This window comes from Lissotriton helveticus, chromosome 3_1 (assembly GCF_964261635.1).
Source record: "Lissotriton helveticus chromosome 3_1, aLisHel1.1, whole genome shotgun sequence".
NCBI classification, from domain to species: domain Eukaryota; kingdom Metazoa; phylum Chordata; class Amphibia; order Caudata; family Salamandridae; genus Lissotriton; species Lissotriton helveticus.
The window spans coordinates 1,182,467,367-1,182,486,965 of record NC_136061.1 but is presented as its reverse complement, the minus strand read 5'-3'; positions in this window follow the sequence as shown (position 1 = coordinate 1,182,486,965).

Below are 19,599 nucleotides of genomic sequence, written 5' to 3'. Positions count from 1 at the left end.
TTTCAGAGCCATGTGGGCAAGGAGCAGGAGGATGAGGACCAGGAGGATCAGGACCAGATTGAAGAGGATTAAGAAGAAGAGGACTTTAAGGGCAATTGGTTAATATGTTCAGGATACTAGGATAAGTAGGACAGGGATTAGGAAGATTTAGGGGACAGTACCAATGGCACCTAGGAGAGCAGAGCAAGTGCACTAGGAAAACTAAAAGGATCATTATGAGGAGAACCGGACAAAGGCCTAGGAGGGTTATGAAGATCAGGACCTAAGGGACCAGGGTTCAGATTACCAAGAGGGCAGATCAATCATTACAAGTACAGGACCAGTGTGAGAAGGGTCTGAGGTAAAAAGGCCAACCAGCAACTAGAAGACCAAGAGGTATGAACAGTGGTTGTCAGGAGGACCAGCACCAAAATGCCTAGGCTCAGGAGGCCCTGAACAAAGAGAAACTGGATGAAGAGTACCTGGATAATTGGCTGCAGAACCACTATGACTAAATGGATGAGGAACAGATCTAGGAGAACCAGGAGGACAAAGTGTGCCAGGGTACAACCAAGATGGACCAGAACCTGCGGTACCAGGGCTCGGGGGTTGACGGTGAGGAGAACCAGGACAAGGTGACTAGGACCAAGAGGACCACAAAGGAACAGGGCCAGATGGGCTAAGATGCAAAGAACCAGGAAGGGTCATGATGGCCAAAAGGCAAAGTTTATGAAACAAAGCACAATTTGACAAGATGCACCAGGTTGACCAGTATCAAGGATACCAAGACTAAGATAACAGCTGGGTCAGCTCCAGAAGAACTAGGTAAAAGAGAAGCAAACAATAATGAACAGAACCAAGAGGATCGGGGACAATTGGCACAGAACTTCGAGAAGGACAAGAGCTATGAAAAGCAAGAATAGCATGACCATGGCCAGGAGTACCAGGTAGCTGAGATCAGCGACACAGGCAGAGAGAGGCAGAAAGAAAAGTTCTAAGAGGATCAGAGCAAAGAGGATCAGTACCTTGAGTACCAGGAGGACCAGGGTGAGGAGGAAAAAGAGGATCAGGAGGATCAGGAATATCAGAACCAGGGCGGTCACAACCTGGAGGTCCAGGCCACAGGGCTGGCAACAGGATGGCCAGGAAGATGAGCAGCAGGTTTCCCAGGTATGGGAAGATCAAATGAAGGAGGACCAGGATGAGTTTGTGTGGCAGCATGAGGATAAGTAGTAGGAAGACCAGGGTCAAGAGGACCAGGACAAGATCCATGAAGACAATGACCAGGCCAATAGGACTGGAGGCCAGAATAAACAAGGAAGATGAGGGGGCCTGTACCAAGAATACCAGGAGGACCAGAGCCAGGATGACCAGTACCAAAGCAAGGATGATTAGAACGATCATCACCAATAGGACCAGGAGCTGTTCTAGGATTGCCAGGGTGATCATGACTAGTGGACCCGGGACCAGAGTACCAAGCGGAGCAACAAGACCAAGACATGGGGATAGCTGGACCAGGGTGAGGAAGATCAGTAGGACCGCAACAACCAAAGCCAAGAAGACAAAAAGGAATGGACCTGGATGTCCAGGAGGACCAGGAACAGAATGATGAGGCTCAGAAGGACTCCAAAAAAAGAAGCAGAACCATTGGGTGCAGTGCCAGTGCCCGATGGACAATGAGGACAAGGAACAGGGCTAGGAGGACAAGGATGATCCAAAGCAGGAAGACAAGAGCTAAGAGGGAGATCCCAAAGAGGGCCAGGACACACAAGGCTAGGTAGACTGAGGGGACCAGCAGGACCACAAACTGATGTACTGGGCATTAGATGAGAATGGTGAGAATGATCAGAAGGGCCAGGTTAAACAGACGATGGTCAAAGGGATCAGGCTAGAGAGGAAAAGGTCATGAAAAGGGGGCCTGAAAGGTTCAGGATGGGCAGAAGGAACAGAACAAAGAGGATCAAGCATACAAAGACCAAAACGAGGAGGACCAGAAACAAAAAGATCAAGTCTAGTGGGCGCAAAATCTGAAAGAGAACATGGATAGAGAGGACCAGTAATAAGAAGATCTTCACTAGGCAGACGAGAGTGAGGAAGATTAGGAGAACAAGACCTGAATAATAAAGAGGAAATGGCCAGCCAACCAGAGTCACCAGGACAAGAGCTAAGAGAACTAGAGCTAAGAGGACCAGTGCGACCATAACCAAAGGAAAAAGGAAGCTAACGTCAAAGAGGCCTAGAGTATCAAGACCTAGAATTCCAATACAAGCAGGACGAGGAGGAAAAGGAAGACTAGGATAAGGAAGTCCAGGATGATAAGAACCATGATGATCAAGCTAGGCTGCACAGAAAAGAATGACTTGTTAGTCCAAGATGACACCCAGCAGGAGGATAAGGGCAAAGAGCATCATGACATGACATGACCAGACCAGAACCAAAATGACCAGGCCAATCCCAAGAGGACCAAATAAATATAACCAGGACCGGTGGAGGCAGTACCAGGTGGACAACAAGGACAAGGGCAAGGAGAACCAGCATTATCCAAACCAGGAAGACTAGGAGTTACAGCCCTTGGAAAACTAGGACATAAGGGTTAGGTGGATAAGGACCAAGCAGACCAACAGGATGAGGATCAGCAGTATCAGGATCAGGTAACCCAGGAAGGGCTAATACAAGGATGAGCCAGAAGCAGGGCCAGGAAGACCAGGGTCAGGAAGGACTGCAATCAGGACCCCCAGAGTCAGGAAACCAAAACCAGGGTGACCAGAACTAGTTAGACCAAGGCAGGATGATCTAGAGAACCAAAACAAGGAGGACTTAGAACAGAACTAGGAGTAGAAACGAATGCATAAAGACACAGAAGAACCTGGAAGTGAAGAAAGAAGTGCAAGCGCAGGAGGGCACCTACGTGAGTCTAAGCCACATGAATTAGGATATCCCTTTCGTAAATGGTTCTTATTCATGCTTCTCATACTGCCAACTCCTAGAAACCCCCACTTCTCTAGACCATGTTTAGAACTGGTAACTATTTGCTCAAAAATCAGAGCATGCAAAATGAATAAAAGTTCAAGGCTGTTACACCAAGATTTCCGAGTGTAGAAGATGTGATCTGATACTGGCACAGTAGTCTGAGGGTTGATCTGAGGGCATAGAGATTGAAACTTGGCAAAGTAGTTTAAAGGTGAAGGGGTGTGGCCGGTGAAGAATGGCAGAAAGTGTGACTATATCAAAATTGATTCACTAACTAAAATTGTTGAATTTATTTACAGACTATCATTTATGTGGGTCTAAGATTAAAATCATTAAAACCATCTAAATTTTACAATCAAAATCCCTTGAAGGTATTTCTACCCTTTCATCTTTTTGCTCAAACCCTCAAGGGTATATTGGGTTGCTCATTGTACTATGTATCATTGGCTTAAAAGCACCTGCTGCAGAGTTCCATGTCGGTCTAGAAGGTTTCAGGTAACAATAAAATGTCAAGATACCGCTGGTAATTAATGTTTCTGCTGGAGAGAGATGGAGTTTGACTACTGGCTGTTTCCCTTTATGACAAAGTAGCTCAGAGGGTTAAAGTGCGTCTTGAAAATAACGTGTACCATGACGATCAAAGAAATGTATTTATGTGGATAGCTCAGTGTGTTACTTTTTTTGTTACAGAAATTCTTTTGTTACTTTCAGTTCATAAATTACAATCTTAATATGGCAACTGTGAACTGTATTAAAAAAGCTGCAAAAAAACTGCTTGTTATAGGTTAGGAAGTTATGGTTTTCTCCAGTCTTTCATTATCCTAATGTTGCTAAAAAAGGGTTGGGTTTAGATAGAAATATATTCTTATTAGCTAACCCCAACCACTAAGGTATATTTGAAATCCTAACCATGTGGCTCTTCATACTAATTACTCTTAAAATATACTGGATACTAGTATGAATGGCATGTGACTCCTACACTTTGTAATCTTCATTGTCAATTGTAACATTTCTTTATAGACTGATTTACATACATATGATTCATTGTCTCAGTATACTTAATGTGTGATGTAAAGTGCTCTTACATCCTACACAGGTAAGAATAGTGCCATAAAACAAATTAAATGTCTTTGTGAGAAATACATATGGAGAGATGAGAGACCCTGTTGGATGGTTGTAGTGTGGGAATCCGTGAAGAATGAGGGAATTGGCGGGGGCATTGAAAAAGATTTTCACACTGGGCACCATAGTGCTAAAGCTGGCACTGTTAGCGAGGCGCAATACAGATTTTTCTCCTCGTTACAACTCACTTGGGAATGTGTACCATTTTGACACCATCCCAGGGTTACTCACCTTACTTAGTATATCATGGATTGTTTCAAAATACATGGGTGTGTGCATGACAACGCCCATGCTCCACCCATGGAACACCTTCTCAACATATGGTAACGCGAGGCAAAAATTTGCAATGCATTGCATCAATCTGGATTGACTGAATCACGTAGAACCATGGAAGGTGGCTTACCATGGCCTAGTAAATCCCATTTAAGGGCTTGTGTTGCCTTGCATCGCTGTGCCTGATACAAGGGCAACTCAAACACTTAGCAAATCTGCCCCTAAGTGCATAGTGGAAAGATGGCTTGTGTGATGAAAGTCTTAGTACATGAACCAGTAGGATGCATTTTGATTAAGGTGATGGTGAATATATACAGCTTCCCTAGGCAGTGGGAGTGAATTGCCTGCATCCCTGTGGATAGTGGGTAAAGAAACAGAACAGAGGTGAGAATGAATGGAGAAAAGGCTACCCCAAAATAGTTCTGTGAGGTTCTTTTTAGCAAAGGCTTGCTGAATAGTAAGTTGGTAAGTAAAATTGTATTGAGTGATTAATAAAAATCGTTACAATATTCGTTCAATAAAAAAATAAAAAATGAGAAGCTGTAAGTATTTACATTTGTAATTAAATGTCCGTATATAATTTTAAAAAAACGTCTTAGTTTCCCCCGATGCAGTACATATTTAAGTTCAAATTCTTGGTCAAAGATTTGATGGCATTATGTATGCCTCTGATCTTCCGGCCACTCTCAGTTCCTTGTACCCAGTGAGGTGTTATATATTTTTATTTTTTTATGTTAAGTTTCTTGTAACCGTTTTTCTACCTCATTCATTAATTTAAGGCCGCGACAGGCCAGGAAGGAAGAGGTACCTCCCAGCAAGCTTATTACTGCTTGCCGACATGAGTGTATGTTCAGTGTGATGAAGAAGTCGCGTAGGTACTGTCTTCTTAAAGCCATGAGTGCCGGGCATACACATAACAGGTACATTAAAGTTTCGTCATGATATCCACACAGTCTGCAATGGGGACTTTCTTTTTGATGTTTCCAGTATGGTCTTAAGTCCTTAGAGTAATGCTGGCCCATTTGATAGTCAATATAAATATTTTTTAAGTGCTGACTAAAATGCGTGGCTAGGTACTCCTGAGGCTTTTGTTGATTGTAAGAGGAGATTACTGTCCATGCGTGTTGACGTAAAGTTAATGTTTTTTTGTCCTCCAACAATGATTTCCTTTTTGTGCACCATTAGCTACTTTGCTAATCTATGCTTGGTCGGTTTCTTTTTTCCATTCTTCTAAGAGTTCCAGTTTGGACAGACAGGTACTCAGGTAGTTTCCCCATGAGTTTGTGGATGGCTGGGTTTCCTGATACTTTATTTCTTTCCAGCAAATGTTGTCCATTGACTCAATTGGAGCTGAGCGAAGTTTATGACATAATTTAACAAAGTTACTTATTGACCGAAATTTTTGGTTTTGTAGGCCGAATTCAAGGCAGATTTGTGCTGGAGAAGATGACTGTGGCAGTTTGAACACTGCTTTATATATCTTATTTTGTAGTTTGTTTAATATTTTCGCCTCCCTTCCAAGCCACGTTACTAGGCCGTATGACAGTGTTGGTAAAATTTGTGCAGCAATTACCTTTAAAAGGTGCGTGTAGTTCGGGCCGGCCATTTTTAGTTGTAATTGTCTGTAAGCGTAAATGAGTGTTTGTGATTTTGCTTTTATTGCCAAAGTGTGCTCCTTATTTGAGTGACCTTGTCCGAGGATTACGCCTAGGTACTTATAGGATTCCTGTTCTTCTGCCTCTGCCTCGTTTATTGCCCATTTAAAAGTGAGTTTCTTTTGCTCCACTAACCGGAGCACTTTTGTTTTTGCTTTGTTCAGTTCCAGATTTTCCTGGGCTAGGTAAGTAACTAGCATGTTTATTAAACGTTGTAGGCCTATTGGTGTTTTACTTAATTGGATAATGTCGTCTGCGTACTGCAGAATTGAAACTGAAACGTTGCCCAATTTCGGTGTGTGACAATCAATTTCTTCTAGATTTCTGCCTATGTCTGCCAGGTATAAATTGAATAGACTGGGGGCTAACACGCAACCTTGTTTTAGTCCTTCCTGGGTATTAAATTTAGATGTTAAACTAGACCCTTGTCCTAGTTTTACCCTTACCCATGTGTCGCTGTACAAGCCGATTATTGCGTTTAATAGATTTTGGGGCAACCCCCACTTTTTTAGCTTTCCCCATAGTCTAAACCTGCTCATTCGATCAAAGTCGACAAAGCACGAGTATAATCTTTGGTTCTTTTTTTCGGCATTCTCGGTTAGTTGTGCCAGGATGGTCAAGTTCGTGATTGTCGCCATCCCTTGTCTGAATCCTATTTGGAATCTTAGAATTAAATTATTATTTTCCGCCCATTCTTGCATCTGTTCTAAGAGACATGAGGCATAAAGCTTGGCTTCCACGTCTATTAAAGAGATCAGCCTGTAATTCCCCGGGTTTCTACGGTCTCCTTTTTTGTAAATTGGGTGGATAATATTTCCTTTCCAAGATGACGGCATTTTAGCTTGTACGTAGATTTGGTTAAACAGCTTGGGGCCAGATGTAGGTAAATCTCATTTATCGATTCATAAATACCGAATTTTACCGATTCGGTATTTATGAATCTGTAAATGAGATGTAGGTAAAAATTCGGTATTTTTTACCGAATCGGTAAGATTCGGTATTTACCGATTTGGTAAATACCGAATCGGTATTTGCTATTCAATCCTATGGGCCTTGAAGCCCAAAGGATTCAATAGCAAATACCGATTCAGTATTTACCGAATCGGTAAAAATACCGAATTGCTAAGGGGGACAGGGTGTCACTTTGACACCCTGTTGCACCCCTGTAACTGGTGTTTGCGCCATGTGGCACACATACATTCCCTTAGGGCATGTCTGTGTGCCACATGGCACAGGTGTACATGCACAGATGTGCATGTACACAAGAATTCGTAATTTACCATGCAATTGTATTGCATGGTAAATACTGAATTCTAAAGGCCCTGTAGCACTGTTAGAAGTGCTACCTACATCACAAAATAAATTTTTGGTATTTTTACCGAATGGTAAATTTACAGAATCGGTAAAATTTACAGAATCTGTAAATTTACCGATTCTGTAATTTTACCGATTCGGTAAAATTACCGATTCGGTAAAATTACCGAAAATGTACGTTTTTCTAGCCCCTACATCTCCATAGCCCTTTACCGGTCGGAAACGGCCGAAAATAGGTATTTTCGGCCGTTTCCGACCGGTAAAGGGCTACCTACATCTGGCCCCTAGTTAGATGTTCGGCCCAAAAGTCCTCGTTGTACTTAAATACTGCAGTCCGTTTGGTCCTGCTGCGCCCTCTGTTTTGAATTAGTTTTTTAGTTGGTTACGGTTGGTCAGAGTGGGTTGCTCGTTAACCCCTTTTTCACACTCAACGTTTTTGGGCTTTTTTTCACTAACCTGAGTAGTATTTGAATTGCTTGGGTCAATTTTTTTTGTTAGCTCTTGGTTCTTTTCGTTTTTCTGTGGGCCCTTACTTGAACAAAGGTTCTTTACGTGATCTCCCCAGACATTGTCTCCAATTCCGGGATCCTGGTGCATTGCTTCTCCTTTGTTTAAGTTATTTATAATGCTCCAAAAGACCCGAGAGTTTGGATTTTTGCTTGCACATAAAAATTTTGCCCAGATAGATTCTTTATACGCTGCTTTTGCGATCCACAACTTTTCCGATACTTTTTTCTCAAACTCCTAATGTTGTTGAAGTTTAGTTTAGTTCTCTGTTTTTTCCTTCTCATTTGGATCCGTAATTCCCGGTCTATTTTTCTCTTTTCATATCGTAGCTTGCCGTTAAACCAGGGTTCTCTCTGCACTTTTATGCCTCTTTGTATGGCTGCTGGGGCAGAGTGCTTTTGCGTAAGTTCCTCTACCAGATTTTCCCAATTTTTTACCCGTTCTCCGTCTGTTTGTTGACCAAGTTTTGTCATAAACTTTCTTGCTCTAGCCTACATGTCTTTCGTTTCTCCTCCCCTCCATCTTATTTTTCGGAGATTAAATGTCTCCGAATGTTGCTTTATGGAGGTTATTTTTTCTGCACATGTAACTGCGACGTTCATCCTTATGGCTTGGGGAAAATGGCCGCTTTCCATGCGCTGGACTATAGTATAGTCCTCAATGGCATGTTTTAGACTGTTACTTATTAGTGTAAAGTCGATAGTTGACTTGACCTTACCACTCATGTAAGTTGGTACCAACAGTGATTCACCTTTTTTTCTGTTTTTTAAAATTGTTAAGCCCATTGTTCTTAATTTATCCTTTATGGCTAATTAGTGCCCTTCTGGTGGTCCTTTGTCCTGGGGATGGCTTATCTTTCCGTGGCTCATTAAATTGCATTTAAAGTCCCCTGAAATTATCAGAGGACATTGCTAGTTTGATTTTTGTAAGGCTTTGGTCAATTTGATAAGTGTAGCAATTTTTTCATTTTTTGCTGCTCTGTCGGGATGGATGTAAACGTTTATCAATAGCAGTTGCAACTGCGGTTTTATGCTGATTTTAGTTACTTGGACCCAACACAGACCTATGTCCTGTTCCTCTGATTGCCAGTCGTATTTTGTGAGACATACGTTCATAGGCCTCCACGTGGGTGCCCATAATTGGACAGTTTCTCAGCTAATATGTGGTGTTCAGTGAATCCCGGAATTGCTGGGAGGATCAGATTCCAGGTCTCTTGTAATAGAATTATGTCTTGGTTTTGGAAGAAAGATTGAGTTTCGTGGTCCTTGGCCATGCCGCTGAATCCGTGTACATTCCAAGAACACGTCTTGATCTTTACCAAAATGCTTTTTTCCATATAGTGGGCCTGGCTATGTTTGCTTGGTGATGACCTTGCGTCTTTTCTAGGAATTCTTTTGGCTTAATGCCGTTGGGATCCACGACCAGTCCTGGTCGACCCTGGGAGGCCTCCTTTGTTTGTATGGTTTTGTTGGTTGTACGTTATTCCTGATTTTTTTTCCTGAGACGTTGCTCGGGCTCCACGGAGACATGTTGTTTGCTTTGATTTTGGTGATTCTTCCCCCCTTGGGTAAGATGGACTTTTCAAAAGGGGAAATGGGTATATTGGGCGCTTGTGTTGCTTCAGGGTTAATCCCCAACTCTCAAAAAATGGACTCTTAGCGAAGATCCTGGCAGCTAGCTCCTTAGATACCCAGGTAGTTACAGAATCTTCTATTTCTGGGTTATCTTTGTTTTGTAAGAACTCCACTGCTATTATGTCACGAGAGACTATTCCCCATAGATCTGGTATAACCTTAAATAGTTTTATCAGGTTCCCTCTGTTTAAATTGTCCTGCATTCCCTTCATTACATATTCCGGGATAAATGACAGTATTGGTTCAATGTCATCCAGGACGTTTTTATGACTTCCTTGAGGGGCCTGTTGGTTGTCTTCTTTTCAGGTTACTCGGTTGTTAGTTTTTCTTACTGTTTCCTGTCCTGTACAATCCTCTTTCCTTTTTTCCCTTGTCATTACCTTTCCTACTAAATTGCTTTGCTTAGTTTGCTCGTGTTCTCGGTCTTTTCTTTGTGCAATGCATCTCCGATCGTTTCCATTTGTGGTGATCTTAATTGGGGTCTGATTTATGACTAGCTGCACATTGTTTTTTCACGTTTTTGTTTGATTGTATTTTTGTCCGAACACCCGTGGGCAATCTTTCTTGTACTTTCATCTCTCGGGTCCCTTGAGGTCTGACCGTCCTCAAAGTTTGAAAGATGAAAGAAGCTAGGGTCTCCCCACTCTTAAAGAAAACAGGAACGGATACGAAAGACTTAAAAAACTATAGGCCCATTTCACAGCTAGCTTTTCTAAGTAAGATCCTTGAAAAGCATGCCCTCAGCACTCTAGCCGGCCATCTGGAAGAACATCATCTCCTTCATGCCAGGCAGGCTGGGTTCCGGCCCCATCATAGCACAGAACTGGTCATGGCCTCGGTCGCCGATGAGCTGAGAGTCAGGGCAGATAACAAACAGCCATGCGCCCTGATTCTCTTAGACTTATCGGCGGCTTTCGATACGGTCAGCCACACCATCTGGCTGGACCGTATCGCGAAATTGGGGATCACAGGCCAGGTGCTGAAGTGGCTTGAATCCTTCCTGTCAGGTCGAACCCAGAGAGTGCAGCTAGGAGACCAACTGTCTGGGATTAGTGAGGTGACCTGGGGGGTGCCCCAGGGCTCGGCTTTATCCCCCCTGCTTTTTAATATCTATCTACAACCATTAGTGGAGGAGCTTATGCGGATGAACTGCGAAATTTTTAATTACGCAGATGATACCCAGCTATTAGTCCGGCTGGATGACACCAAAGAGGCCCAGGAATCAGTGAGGAATCTGCTCCGCTTCACGGTCAACTGGATGACTAACAATCTGCTGAAAGTGAATGCTGACAAAACAGAGGTGCTGATAATCAGCAACAAAGAGGATCCCTGGAGTGATCTGTACTGGCCCCCTGAGTTGGGAACCACCCCGTCTCCTGGTGCTGTAGTAAAAAGCTTAGGGCTAAGGATCGATGCGGATCTTTCAATGGTCCCTCAAGTTTCCGCTGTCGTCGGATCTTGCATAGGTGTGTTGAGGCAGCTATGAAAGTTAGTTCCCATCTTATCTGCCTCCACCCTGCAAGCGATTGTATCCGCCACAGTCATTTCGAGACTTGACTATGGCAATGCCCTATATCTTGGCCTACCACAGAAGTTGTTGAGGAAGCTGCAGGTAATACAGAACGATGCAGCCAGGCTGATCCACTCTTTGCCTAGAAACTCGCGCGCAACCCCCTGCTTCAGAAGCTGCACTGGCTCCTAATGAAATTTCGAGTCCAGTTTAAGTGTCTCTGTGTGGCCCATAAGGCACTCTTTGGGAATGCCCCAGAGTACATCAAACAACGTCTGAAGAGATATGTTCCCGGAAGATCCTTGCGCTCAGGAACAACCTCTAATCTGATTCAACCTAGGTTCAAACTAAAAACTAAAGGAGGCAGGGCCCTGTCTGTGCTTCTCCCACAACTGTGGAATGAGCTCCGGCCCACCTTGAAGGAGGAATCACAGCTTCTACCCTTCAGAAAGAAACTAAAAACTCATCTTTTTAGAAAGGCTTTCATGACAGTTTAGGCGGTGGAACAGCTGTAGGTTCTATGGGCATTAGTGTGTTATGTTCTTCTGTTAAGCGCTTAGAGACCGGCGGTGATAGGCGCTATACAAATATTCCATAACATAACATAACATAACAAAGTTTGCACTTGAAGCCCTTGAAGATGATAAGGCTTTATCTAATGTTTTTGTCGGAGACCTTCACCGATGTTCTCAGAATCTTTTTTGACCTCTTGTGCTTAAAAGTCCTTAAAACTTGTTGTGGACCTTGGTTTATTCCCTCGTGTGTTAATGATTCTAGCTCTTGAATAGGTTCTGCCAATATCGACTGCTCAAACAAGTAGCTTACCCGATCCGAGTCCGATGATACTAATCTACTTATGGAGTTGATCGGAGAATCATTTATCCTAGCTTGGTCTCGGCTCTAGCTCCTTGTGAATATTGGGAAAAAGTTTTCTATGGCCGTAATTTGTTTACTTTTTTGTTTGGGCCTTGCCTTCCTGGTACGTTTCCTTTGTCTTTTTGTTAATTTGTCCTGTGGCTGAGGATCAAGGTTGGCCTGTTGTTCTTTTATTTGAGCGTCTTTGCTGTCCGTTTCAGCCTTTAGGACCTCTTTGTGTTCCAATTGCTCTAAATTACCATCACCCTCTTTGTTTTGCTTTTGTTTTGTTTGATGATTTAGGATGTTTGACGTTTCTTTGTTGAGTTTTTCTCTGGGGTTTCTTGATTTCCCTTGCGCTTGCTCGCTGTTTTTACTGCTCTGAGAATGTCTTTTAAAATGTCTGGGAGAGACGCAAGTTTCTCAATTATACTCCCGCACTCGCAGTAGTTTTGTTTGTCTTTGTTTGGGAGTTGGTCCTTGTTTCCTTTGTTTGCCAATAAGGACATTATTACGTATGTCTTGGAGCTAATATTTGAGATGTGCTCTGCGAGGATTTTTATAAGGTCGATTTGAACCTCCATTTTGTCAGACTGATAATTAAGTGCCCTTATGGCTTGGTCCAGCGAACTTATTAGCGCCTTCTCCCAGTGAATGTTGGGCTCTTTGGCTACCTGCATTCCCTTCCTGTTCGACTGAATATTCGGTCATGCTTGCTATAGAGATTGAAATTGGTGCCAACTGATGCCCTTTACTTGCTCTACTACCATAACTTATACTATCTTCTATGAGTATTCTTTGTGTAGCACTGCTGTCCGTTGTATTGTGTGGGGTTGATGCCGCTGGTCCCAACCCGCGCTCTTTGGGGATTGATTGTTGTACTAGAGTGGGCCCTTGTGGGGATGTCCTTTTTGTTGTCATTTTGGTAATTTCAATCAAATTTGATTCGTTTGATACTAAAAGGGGGTTCGACCAGACTTCCTCCCCTTCTACTCTCCGCTTTATTAAGTCACCAGTTTCTCTGGGTTTAAACCCTTTACTTGGGGCAGTGTGTTGTTGTGTTCCTTGTTGTTCTTATGGCCCGTGTTGTTAAAGATTTCCTCCAAGGATTCCTTTCCCAGTGGTGTCAATGGAATCAATGAAGTTTGGTTTTCTCTCTTCGAGTCTTGCTTGCTTATTGTTATTTTTTTTCCGTACCGCTGGTCGGTTCCTTGTCAATAGGTGCCCCAATTGTGTTGTGGACTTGGGCCAACACAGTTTCCAGTTTTTTCCCTAGATGATATTTGTTCCCTGGGTAGTCGGCTGTGGCGTCGTAAAAAAATAGTTCCTTTGGCTACTTGTCCTGGTTTGAGGTTTCAAACAAGACTGGTGTTTTTAGCTTATCGGGCTGAATTGGGCTTAGTAGGTTTGGTGCCTCCTTTGTTGAAGCAAAAATCGCGTACACTGGGTCCTTTAGGAAAAAGAATTTATTGATCTTCTGCTGTTGTTTTCCTAGGCTTGGGTCAATTTTGTCTAGTATCGGGGCTGATCCTGCCCTCCCTCGCTCTCTCTGGTCCGCCGGTTCCCCCTTTTGAGATGTAGGGGAACCCTTTTGGAGGGATTTGCCTGGTTTATTTTTTTTTTATTTCTTGCTTGGTAAAGCTTGTCGGTTTGTACCTGATTTCATTTTTTTTTTACTTAATGGCAGGACCTATGAGCTCCTTTCTTTTTTTTTCCGCTCTTTTACTGACCCTTGAACTAGTAGGTTTTTATTTTCCTCACTCTCTCTCCTGCCTCTCTTTCTGTTTGTGATCTTTTTTTTGGCTGCTAATCGTTAGCAGGTTGCCCTTTATTGGAGACACTTAACAAGGGCGTTCTCTGGTTGACTAGGCTTGCCCTACTTTGTTTGCACTCCTTTGCGCTCTAACGGCTCTAAGGCGCAATGTTTGTCAAGAAGTGCCTTGTACTGTGGCTCCTGGAAAAGCAAATGTTTTGGAAGGCTATTCAAAGTAGAAACACTTCCTGGCTACGGGAGAGGTAGTGACGAGTCGGGAGAGTGCACAACATGCAGCTGGTGCTAAAACAGGGGAAAGGAGTTGGCCTAACGGCTAGGGCGCTCGACCTCGGACCTGGGGATCTGGGTTCGAGTCTCGGTAACGACGCCAAAAAATAAAAAAAAACTCCTGTGATTCTGGACAAATCACTTAATCTCCCCGTGCGTAAAATGAATGCGTGTCCTCATGTAACGTAACTGGTGCTATGTAAAGCGCTCTGATACCTGATTCAGTTCGGGTCTAGTTCGCGCTATATAAAACTCTCCAAAAAAAAACAAAAAACTCTAGGCGCTGCAGTAATGGCAGTAATGGCAGTAATGGCAGTAATGGCGAACCGCTGACAAGGGGAGGTGGGGGAGTGGTGAGAGTGGTGAGCTGTGAACAGAGCTCACAGGGGAGCCGCTGGCTACCCTGACCTAGTCAGGCTGCCTCCCCAGCAGGCCCGGTTCTAGCGGGTGGGCCGGGTGGGCCGGGCCCACCCAAACATGAGCCTGGCCCACCCAAACAGGAGCCTTGGCCCTCGCAGTGAGGGCTTGAAGGCAGGTCCGCAAGGGTGTCTCTGTGTGTGTTCGCGCCCGGGCCGGGCTGAGACAGCGATTATCACAGCCGCACTCGAGTACTTAACAGGTCTTTAAAAGACCATTTACATAATTAACAAGGCTTTGTTTATTTTTTCACCCCTTAATCTTCATGTGGCGAAAGGTGACACATCCTGTCTTTGACATGGGTAACCTTTGCCTACAGTTCTGCTGCGTGGATATTTCTTTTTTATGCAGCGCAGGAGAAAATGAGTTTGGTTATTCCTATTCACCTTTCCTGACCCCTGCAGCTGCTTACCACACAAAGTTTAACTAATTAAGTAGTAGGTAAGATAATGTGTTACTATTTGTTTTTCTTTAAAAAATGTGCACAGCCCCAGCACCACACATACTTCCTGTGAGCTTCATTTAAACAGTTTTATCATTATCATGGCTAATGCAGGACAAGAATTAGACACTACAAAATGCCCAGATAACGCTGGTGATTAATGATCCTGCTGGAGACCAATCATTTGTCTGTTAGTAGTCTTTAAATGCAGATGAACTGTATTTTATGTGGAAGCTCAGTGGGTTACTGCCTTTGTCACAGAGATCCTTGTGTTACTTGCAGTTCAGAAGTTACAATCCTAACATAGGACAGTGACTAATGAATTGTTACCAAAGAGCTGCATACAAACATGAATGGTATAGTTAGAACGTTGCTTTTTTTTTATATATAGTTAGAACTTCCTTTGTCTTTCATTATTCTAATGTTGCTAAAATGAGTATGTTTGGGCAGATATACATTTTTATCATTTAAGCTGAGCCCCATGGAATACTTTTTAAATCCTATGTTTGTGTTTCCCCAGACCAAACCCTTTTAAAATATACTGCCCACCAGTATGGATGACATGTGATTCCTACACCTTGTAATTCTTATTGGTTAATGTGACATTCCCTGTAGACTGATTTACATACTTGTATGATTCATTGTCTCGTTTTAATGTGTGTGTGATGTAAAGTACTGACACACACTACACTGATATGAGTAGCGCTATACAACAAATGAAATGCATATGAGAGAGTGGCTACGTAGAGATGAGGGCACTGGAGGAGGGTGGCAGTGAGGGAATCAGAGGAGGAGGTCAATAGGGGGGATTCATGGGGGGGCTACGGAGACATGAGGGGCGCTGGTGGAGGGTGGCAGTGAGGGAATCCGAGGAGGAGGAAGTGGGAGGGCCTATGGAGCGATGAGGTGCACTGTTGGAGGGTGGCAGTGAGAGAATCCGAGGAAGAGGTCATGGGGTGGAGGTGGAAGCTAGGGAGAGATGAGGGGCACTGGTGGAGGGTGGTAGTGAGGGAGTCTGAGGAGGAGGTCATGAGGGGGAGGGGCTACAGAGAGATGAGGGGCACTGGTGGAGGGTGGTAGTGAGGGAATCCGAGGAAGAGGTCATGGGGTGGAGGGGGAAGCTAGGGAGAGATGAGGGGCACTGGTGGAGGGTGGTAGTGAGGGAGTCTGAGGAGGAGATCATGAGGGGGAGGGGCTACAGAGAGATGAGGGGTACTGGTGGAGGGTGGCAGTGAGGGAATCCAAGGAGGAGGTCATAAGGGGAGGGGCTATGGGGAGATGAGGGGGACTTGTGGCATGTGGTGTGGTAGTGAGGGAATCCGAGGAGGAGGTCAATAGGGGGGGGCATGGAGGGATGAGGGGCACTGTTGGAGGGTGGCAGTGAGGGAGTCTGAGGAAGAGGTCATGGGGTGGAGGGGGGAGCTAGGGAGAGATGAGGGGCACGGTTGGAGGGTGGTAGTGAGGGAGTCTGAGCAGGAGATCATGTGGGGGAGGGGCTACAGAGAGATGAGGGTGGAGGGTGGCAATGAGGGAATCTGAGGAGAAGGTCATAAGGGGAGGGGTTATGGGGAGATGAGGGGCACTTGTGGCACGTGACGTGGCAGTGAGGGAATCCGAGCAGCAGGTCAATGGGGGGCATGGAGGGATGAGGGGCACTGTTGGAAGGTGGTAGTAAAGGTATTTACAGAGAAATAGGTCAGTGGTGGGGCGCCAAAAAAGACTTTCGCATCAGAGCTGAAGCCGGCCCTGTCATGGCCTTTCTGTTTTTGTTTATTTAATTAGCAGTCTGGTCATAAGGGCTACTGTGGAACATACTTTAAAGTGGGTGCTAATTATATTTACTGCTATAGTCCGTGTTTTAAGTTTGAAGGTGATTTTAATAATGATTTTACCAGGAAAAATGAAAGTGGAGCCCGATGGTGCCTGATATGGGGCTGGGGCCCAAGGTCAGCTGTGAGATAAGGTGCATTGGAGAGGAGTGGGTATAATCAAGCCTGTAAGGGAGTGTGTTGCAGAGTCCAGGGTCAGGAGGAGGTAGGTATGAAGAGGGATTCTCCCTGAAGGCTCCCACAGAGGAAGCCAGTGCAGTGTCACTTGCCTGATCCTCCCACCTCAGAAACCTCCTCTTTCCATCAAAGGAACATTACTTGGAAAAAAAAATTGGGGAGAGTGATAATATTTATAAAGAGATTTGGAAAAGAGTGCGTTTTACTGAGCCTTGTAAGACTAAGAAGAAATAAAGGAGGGCCCTGAAGCAGGTGTGCCTAGAAATATATGCGACAAATCGAGCCCGCAGTGGCCCACCCAAATGCACCCTTGGCCCACCCAAATAAAAATTCCTGGAGCCGGGCCTGCTCCGCAGTCTACCCCCGGGCTCTTACTTCGCAGCCACCTCTAACGGCGGCTGCGCTCACTTTCCGGCCCTCGCTCGCTCCTTGCCTCTGCCCGCCCCCACCTCGCTGATTCTCCTGGGGGTACAGCACTGACCTCCTTCGCTTGGCTTGGCTTGGCTTGGCTTCCCTTGACTTTACTCCGAGATGCCGGAGTATAAGCTACTTCTTCCCCGTTGATAAACGCAGGAGTCACTGGAGATGAGGGAAACACCAGAGACGCGGGACTCCGCAGCCTTCTCTCCTGCTGCTCCTACTGCCTGCTTGCTAGCTTCGATGTGGGCAATAGGTTCCTGCAACCCCTAGGGCTCAGCCGCACACAGCTCAGCTCGTGCTTCACCCGAGGTTGCTGGGGTTGCTGAGGTTGCTTGGTGGACTTGCAGGACTTGTGCAGGACTTGTGCCTGGTACCTACACCCGGTCAAAAACAGCACTGGGGGTTGGCTTAACCACTGTGCTGTATGTGTCTCTGGTTTCTGACTCCTAGCTCCTGCTCCCACGCAGCACAGCACTCGGTAAGGTCTGGCAGGGGATCCGCTCTCCTGGTAGGGTCTGCTGGGCAAGGACCGCTCTAACCCCCTCACAGTCTCCACCCTCCTGCCTCCTGCGATTCCTCAGCCCCCACGTTGCGGCCTCAAAGTGCAGTCTTTATGCAGTCTCTTTGCAGTAATCCTGCTACAGTTCACAGGGTTCGCGGTTCACAGGGCTTACCGGCTTACCGCAGCACTCCAACACTGCTGCTGGCCAGTTTCCCGCTCCCCGACCTTTACTGTGGCACTCCTGATGCGGTTTTCTGGTGTGGCTTGCGGTGTCTCCGCAGTATTTCTGAGCTTGCGGTTTTCGTGCTTTCCCGCTGCTGGCTGCTGCCTCACCGCTGCTGCTTCTGCTGCTTCTCGTGAGCTCGCTCTGCAAAACCCGGGCTGGATTCTCTGCGTGCCGAATAGTTCTTCCTGAATGATCAAATCGGGTAGCTGGTAGAAGTAAGGGGTATGTCATAGGATTTTCTTGTCAAAGGTGTCAAAGTTTCTAAGCTCGGTTTCCCTTTTGTCTGTGCATTATCACTACTCGTTAGGGCTGATGACAGCCAGGTGCTGAGATCTCATGCTTCATTGTGTCCTTGTTTTGGATACTTCTGCTTGGAACCAGCATTATTGGTAATGCTGTGAGAGCCACCACCTAGCACAGACAGAAAATTATATTTGAAAGAGAAACACCCCAAATCAGTTCTGAAACTTCAATAGTGCATCCATATTCCCCTGTCTTGAGAATGAGTATTAAAGTGGAACTGTACAATGATCGAACAGTAGGCCACAAGAATGGGGGTCATAACATGTCTCTGTTTATTCAGTGTCTTATTTCTCACAATATTTGTAATAAAGTCAATGAATAAAAAACAATATGAGTTTCTTTTCTTGTGTCTTTGATGGCCATATGTCTTTCTCTGATAACATGGGAAAATTAACTAATATTCCAATGACATTCAGTTCAATTAGTTATAGTCCCATTCCTTTGATTGTGAGTTCTTAACAGAATACTTCCTTTGATGGCCCAGCAAAGTACGGGCCGTCAAAGGAAGGACTTTATACAATCTACCCCATTTAGAGTAAAACCTGGCTATATGGGATAAGAAACAAATAATTACCCTGTCACCCTGGGAGAAAATTCCCAGTGTGTGTGAAGATTGGTTAATTTTATTTTTCAGAAACAATCTCCTACTTAGGGGTGTTTGTTTTTGAGAAACAAACAAGTTTTACATTTTTGCTAGCTGGTCATCATGTCTGACTTTTCCGTCCTTGAAATGTTTCATGCATTGCCAGGAACCATCCTGACAGCAGTTCTTGTCAATATAGAGAGTTGCCCACAAGGCCAGTGGACAACTCTTAAATTTGAAGGGCGGAGGTCCCTCAGGATGTCGGAAATATTGTACTCTGCCATCCTGATGGAGGTAACGCCGTTCTCGAAAATCTAAAGCAGGCCCATAGTTTTTCGTACTTCTATCATGAGATTAGAACGAAGCCTCTCAATTCTACTGTGTTGTCACTTAACGAGGGGCCCTATGCAATAATTTCTATTTTGATAAAATCACCCTAAATATTAGAAGGGTTGATGTTACTGGGATGCAACATTTCCATTTTTGGTTTTTGCTGTTCCAAATCGTTATTTTCAGATGTTTTGGTCTGATATGTTGAATTGAACTGAACCAGAGATAACAATTTCAGAATGCACTGATTTGCAGCAGAAAAAAGGTGTTCTTATAACATGGAGCCTTTTGATAATCCTCTATCAATCCTTTATACATTCCCATGGCTTTGGGAGTAAGAGCAAATATATATAGCTTAAGAAGAATACACAGATTAAATAGCCTTGCAGAGGATCTAATCATCTTGATCATTAGCCACATCTGCAGGTAAATGTAAAGGAGAAGGAGCTTTTGTGGAGCACGAGACAGACCTATAAAGGGCTTCCCAAGATGCTATCCCTTGGCCCATAG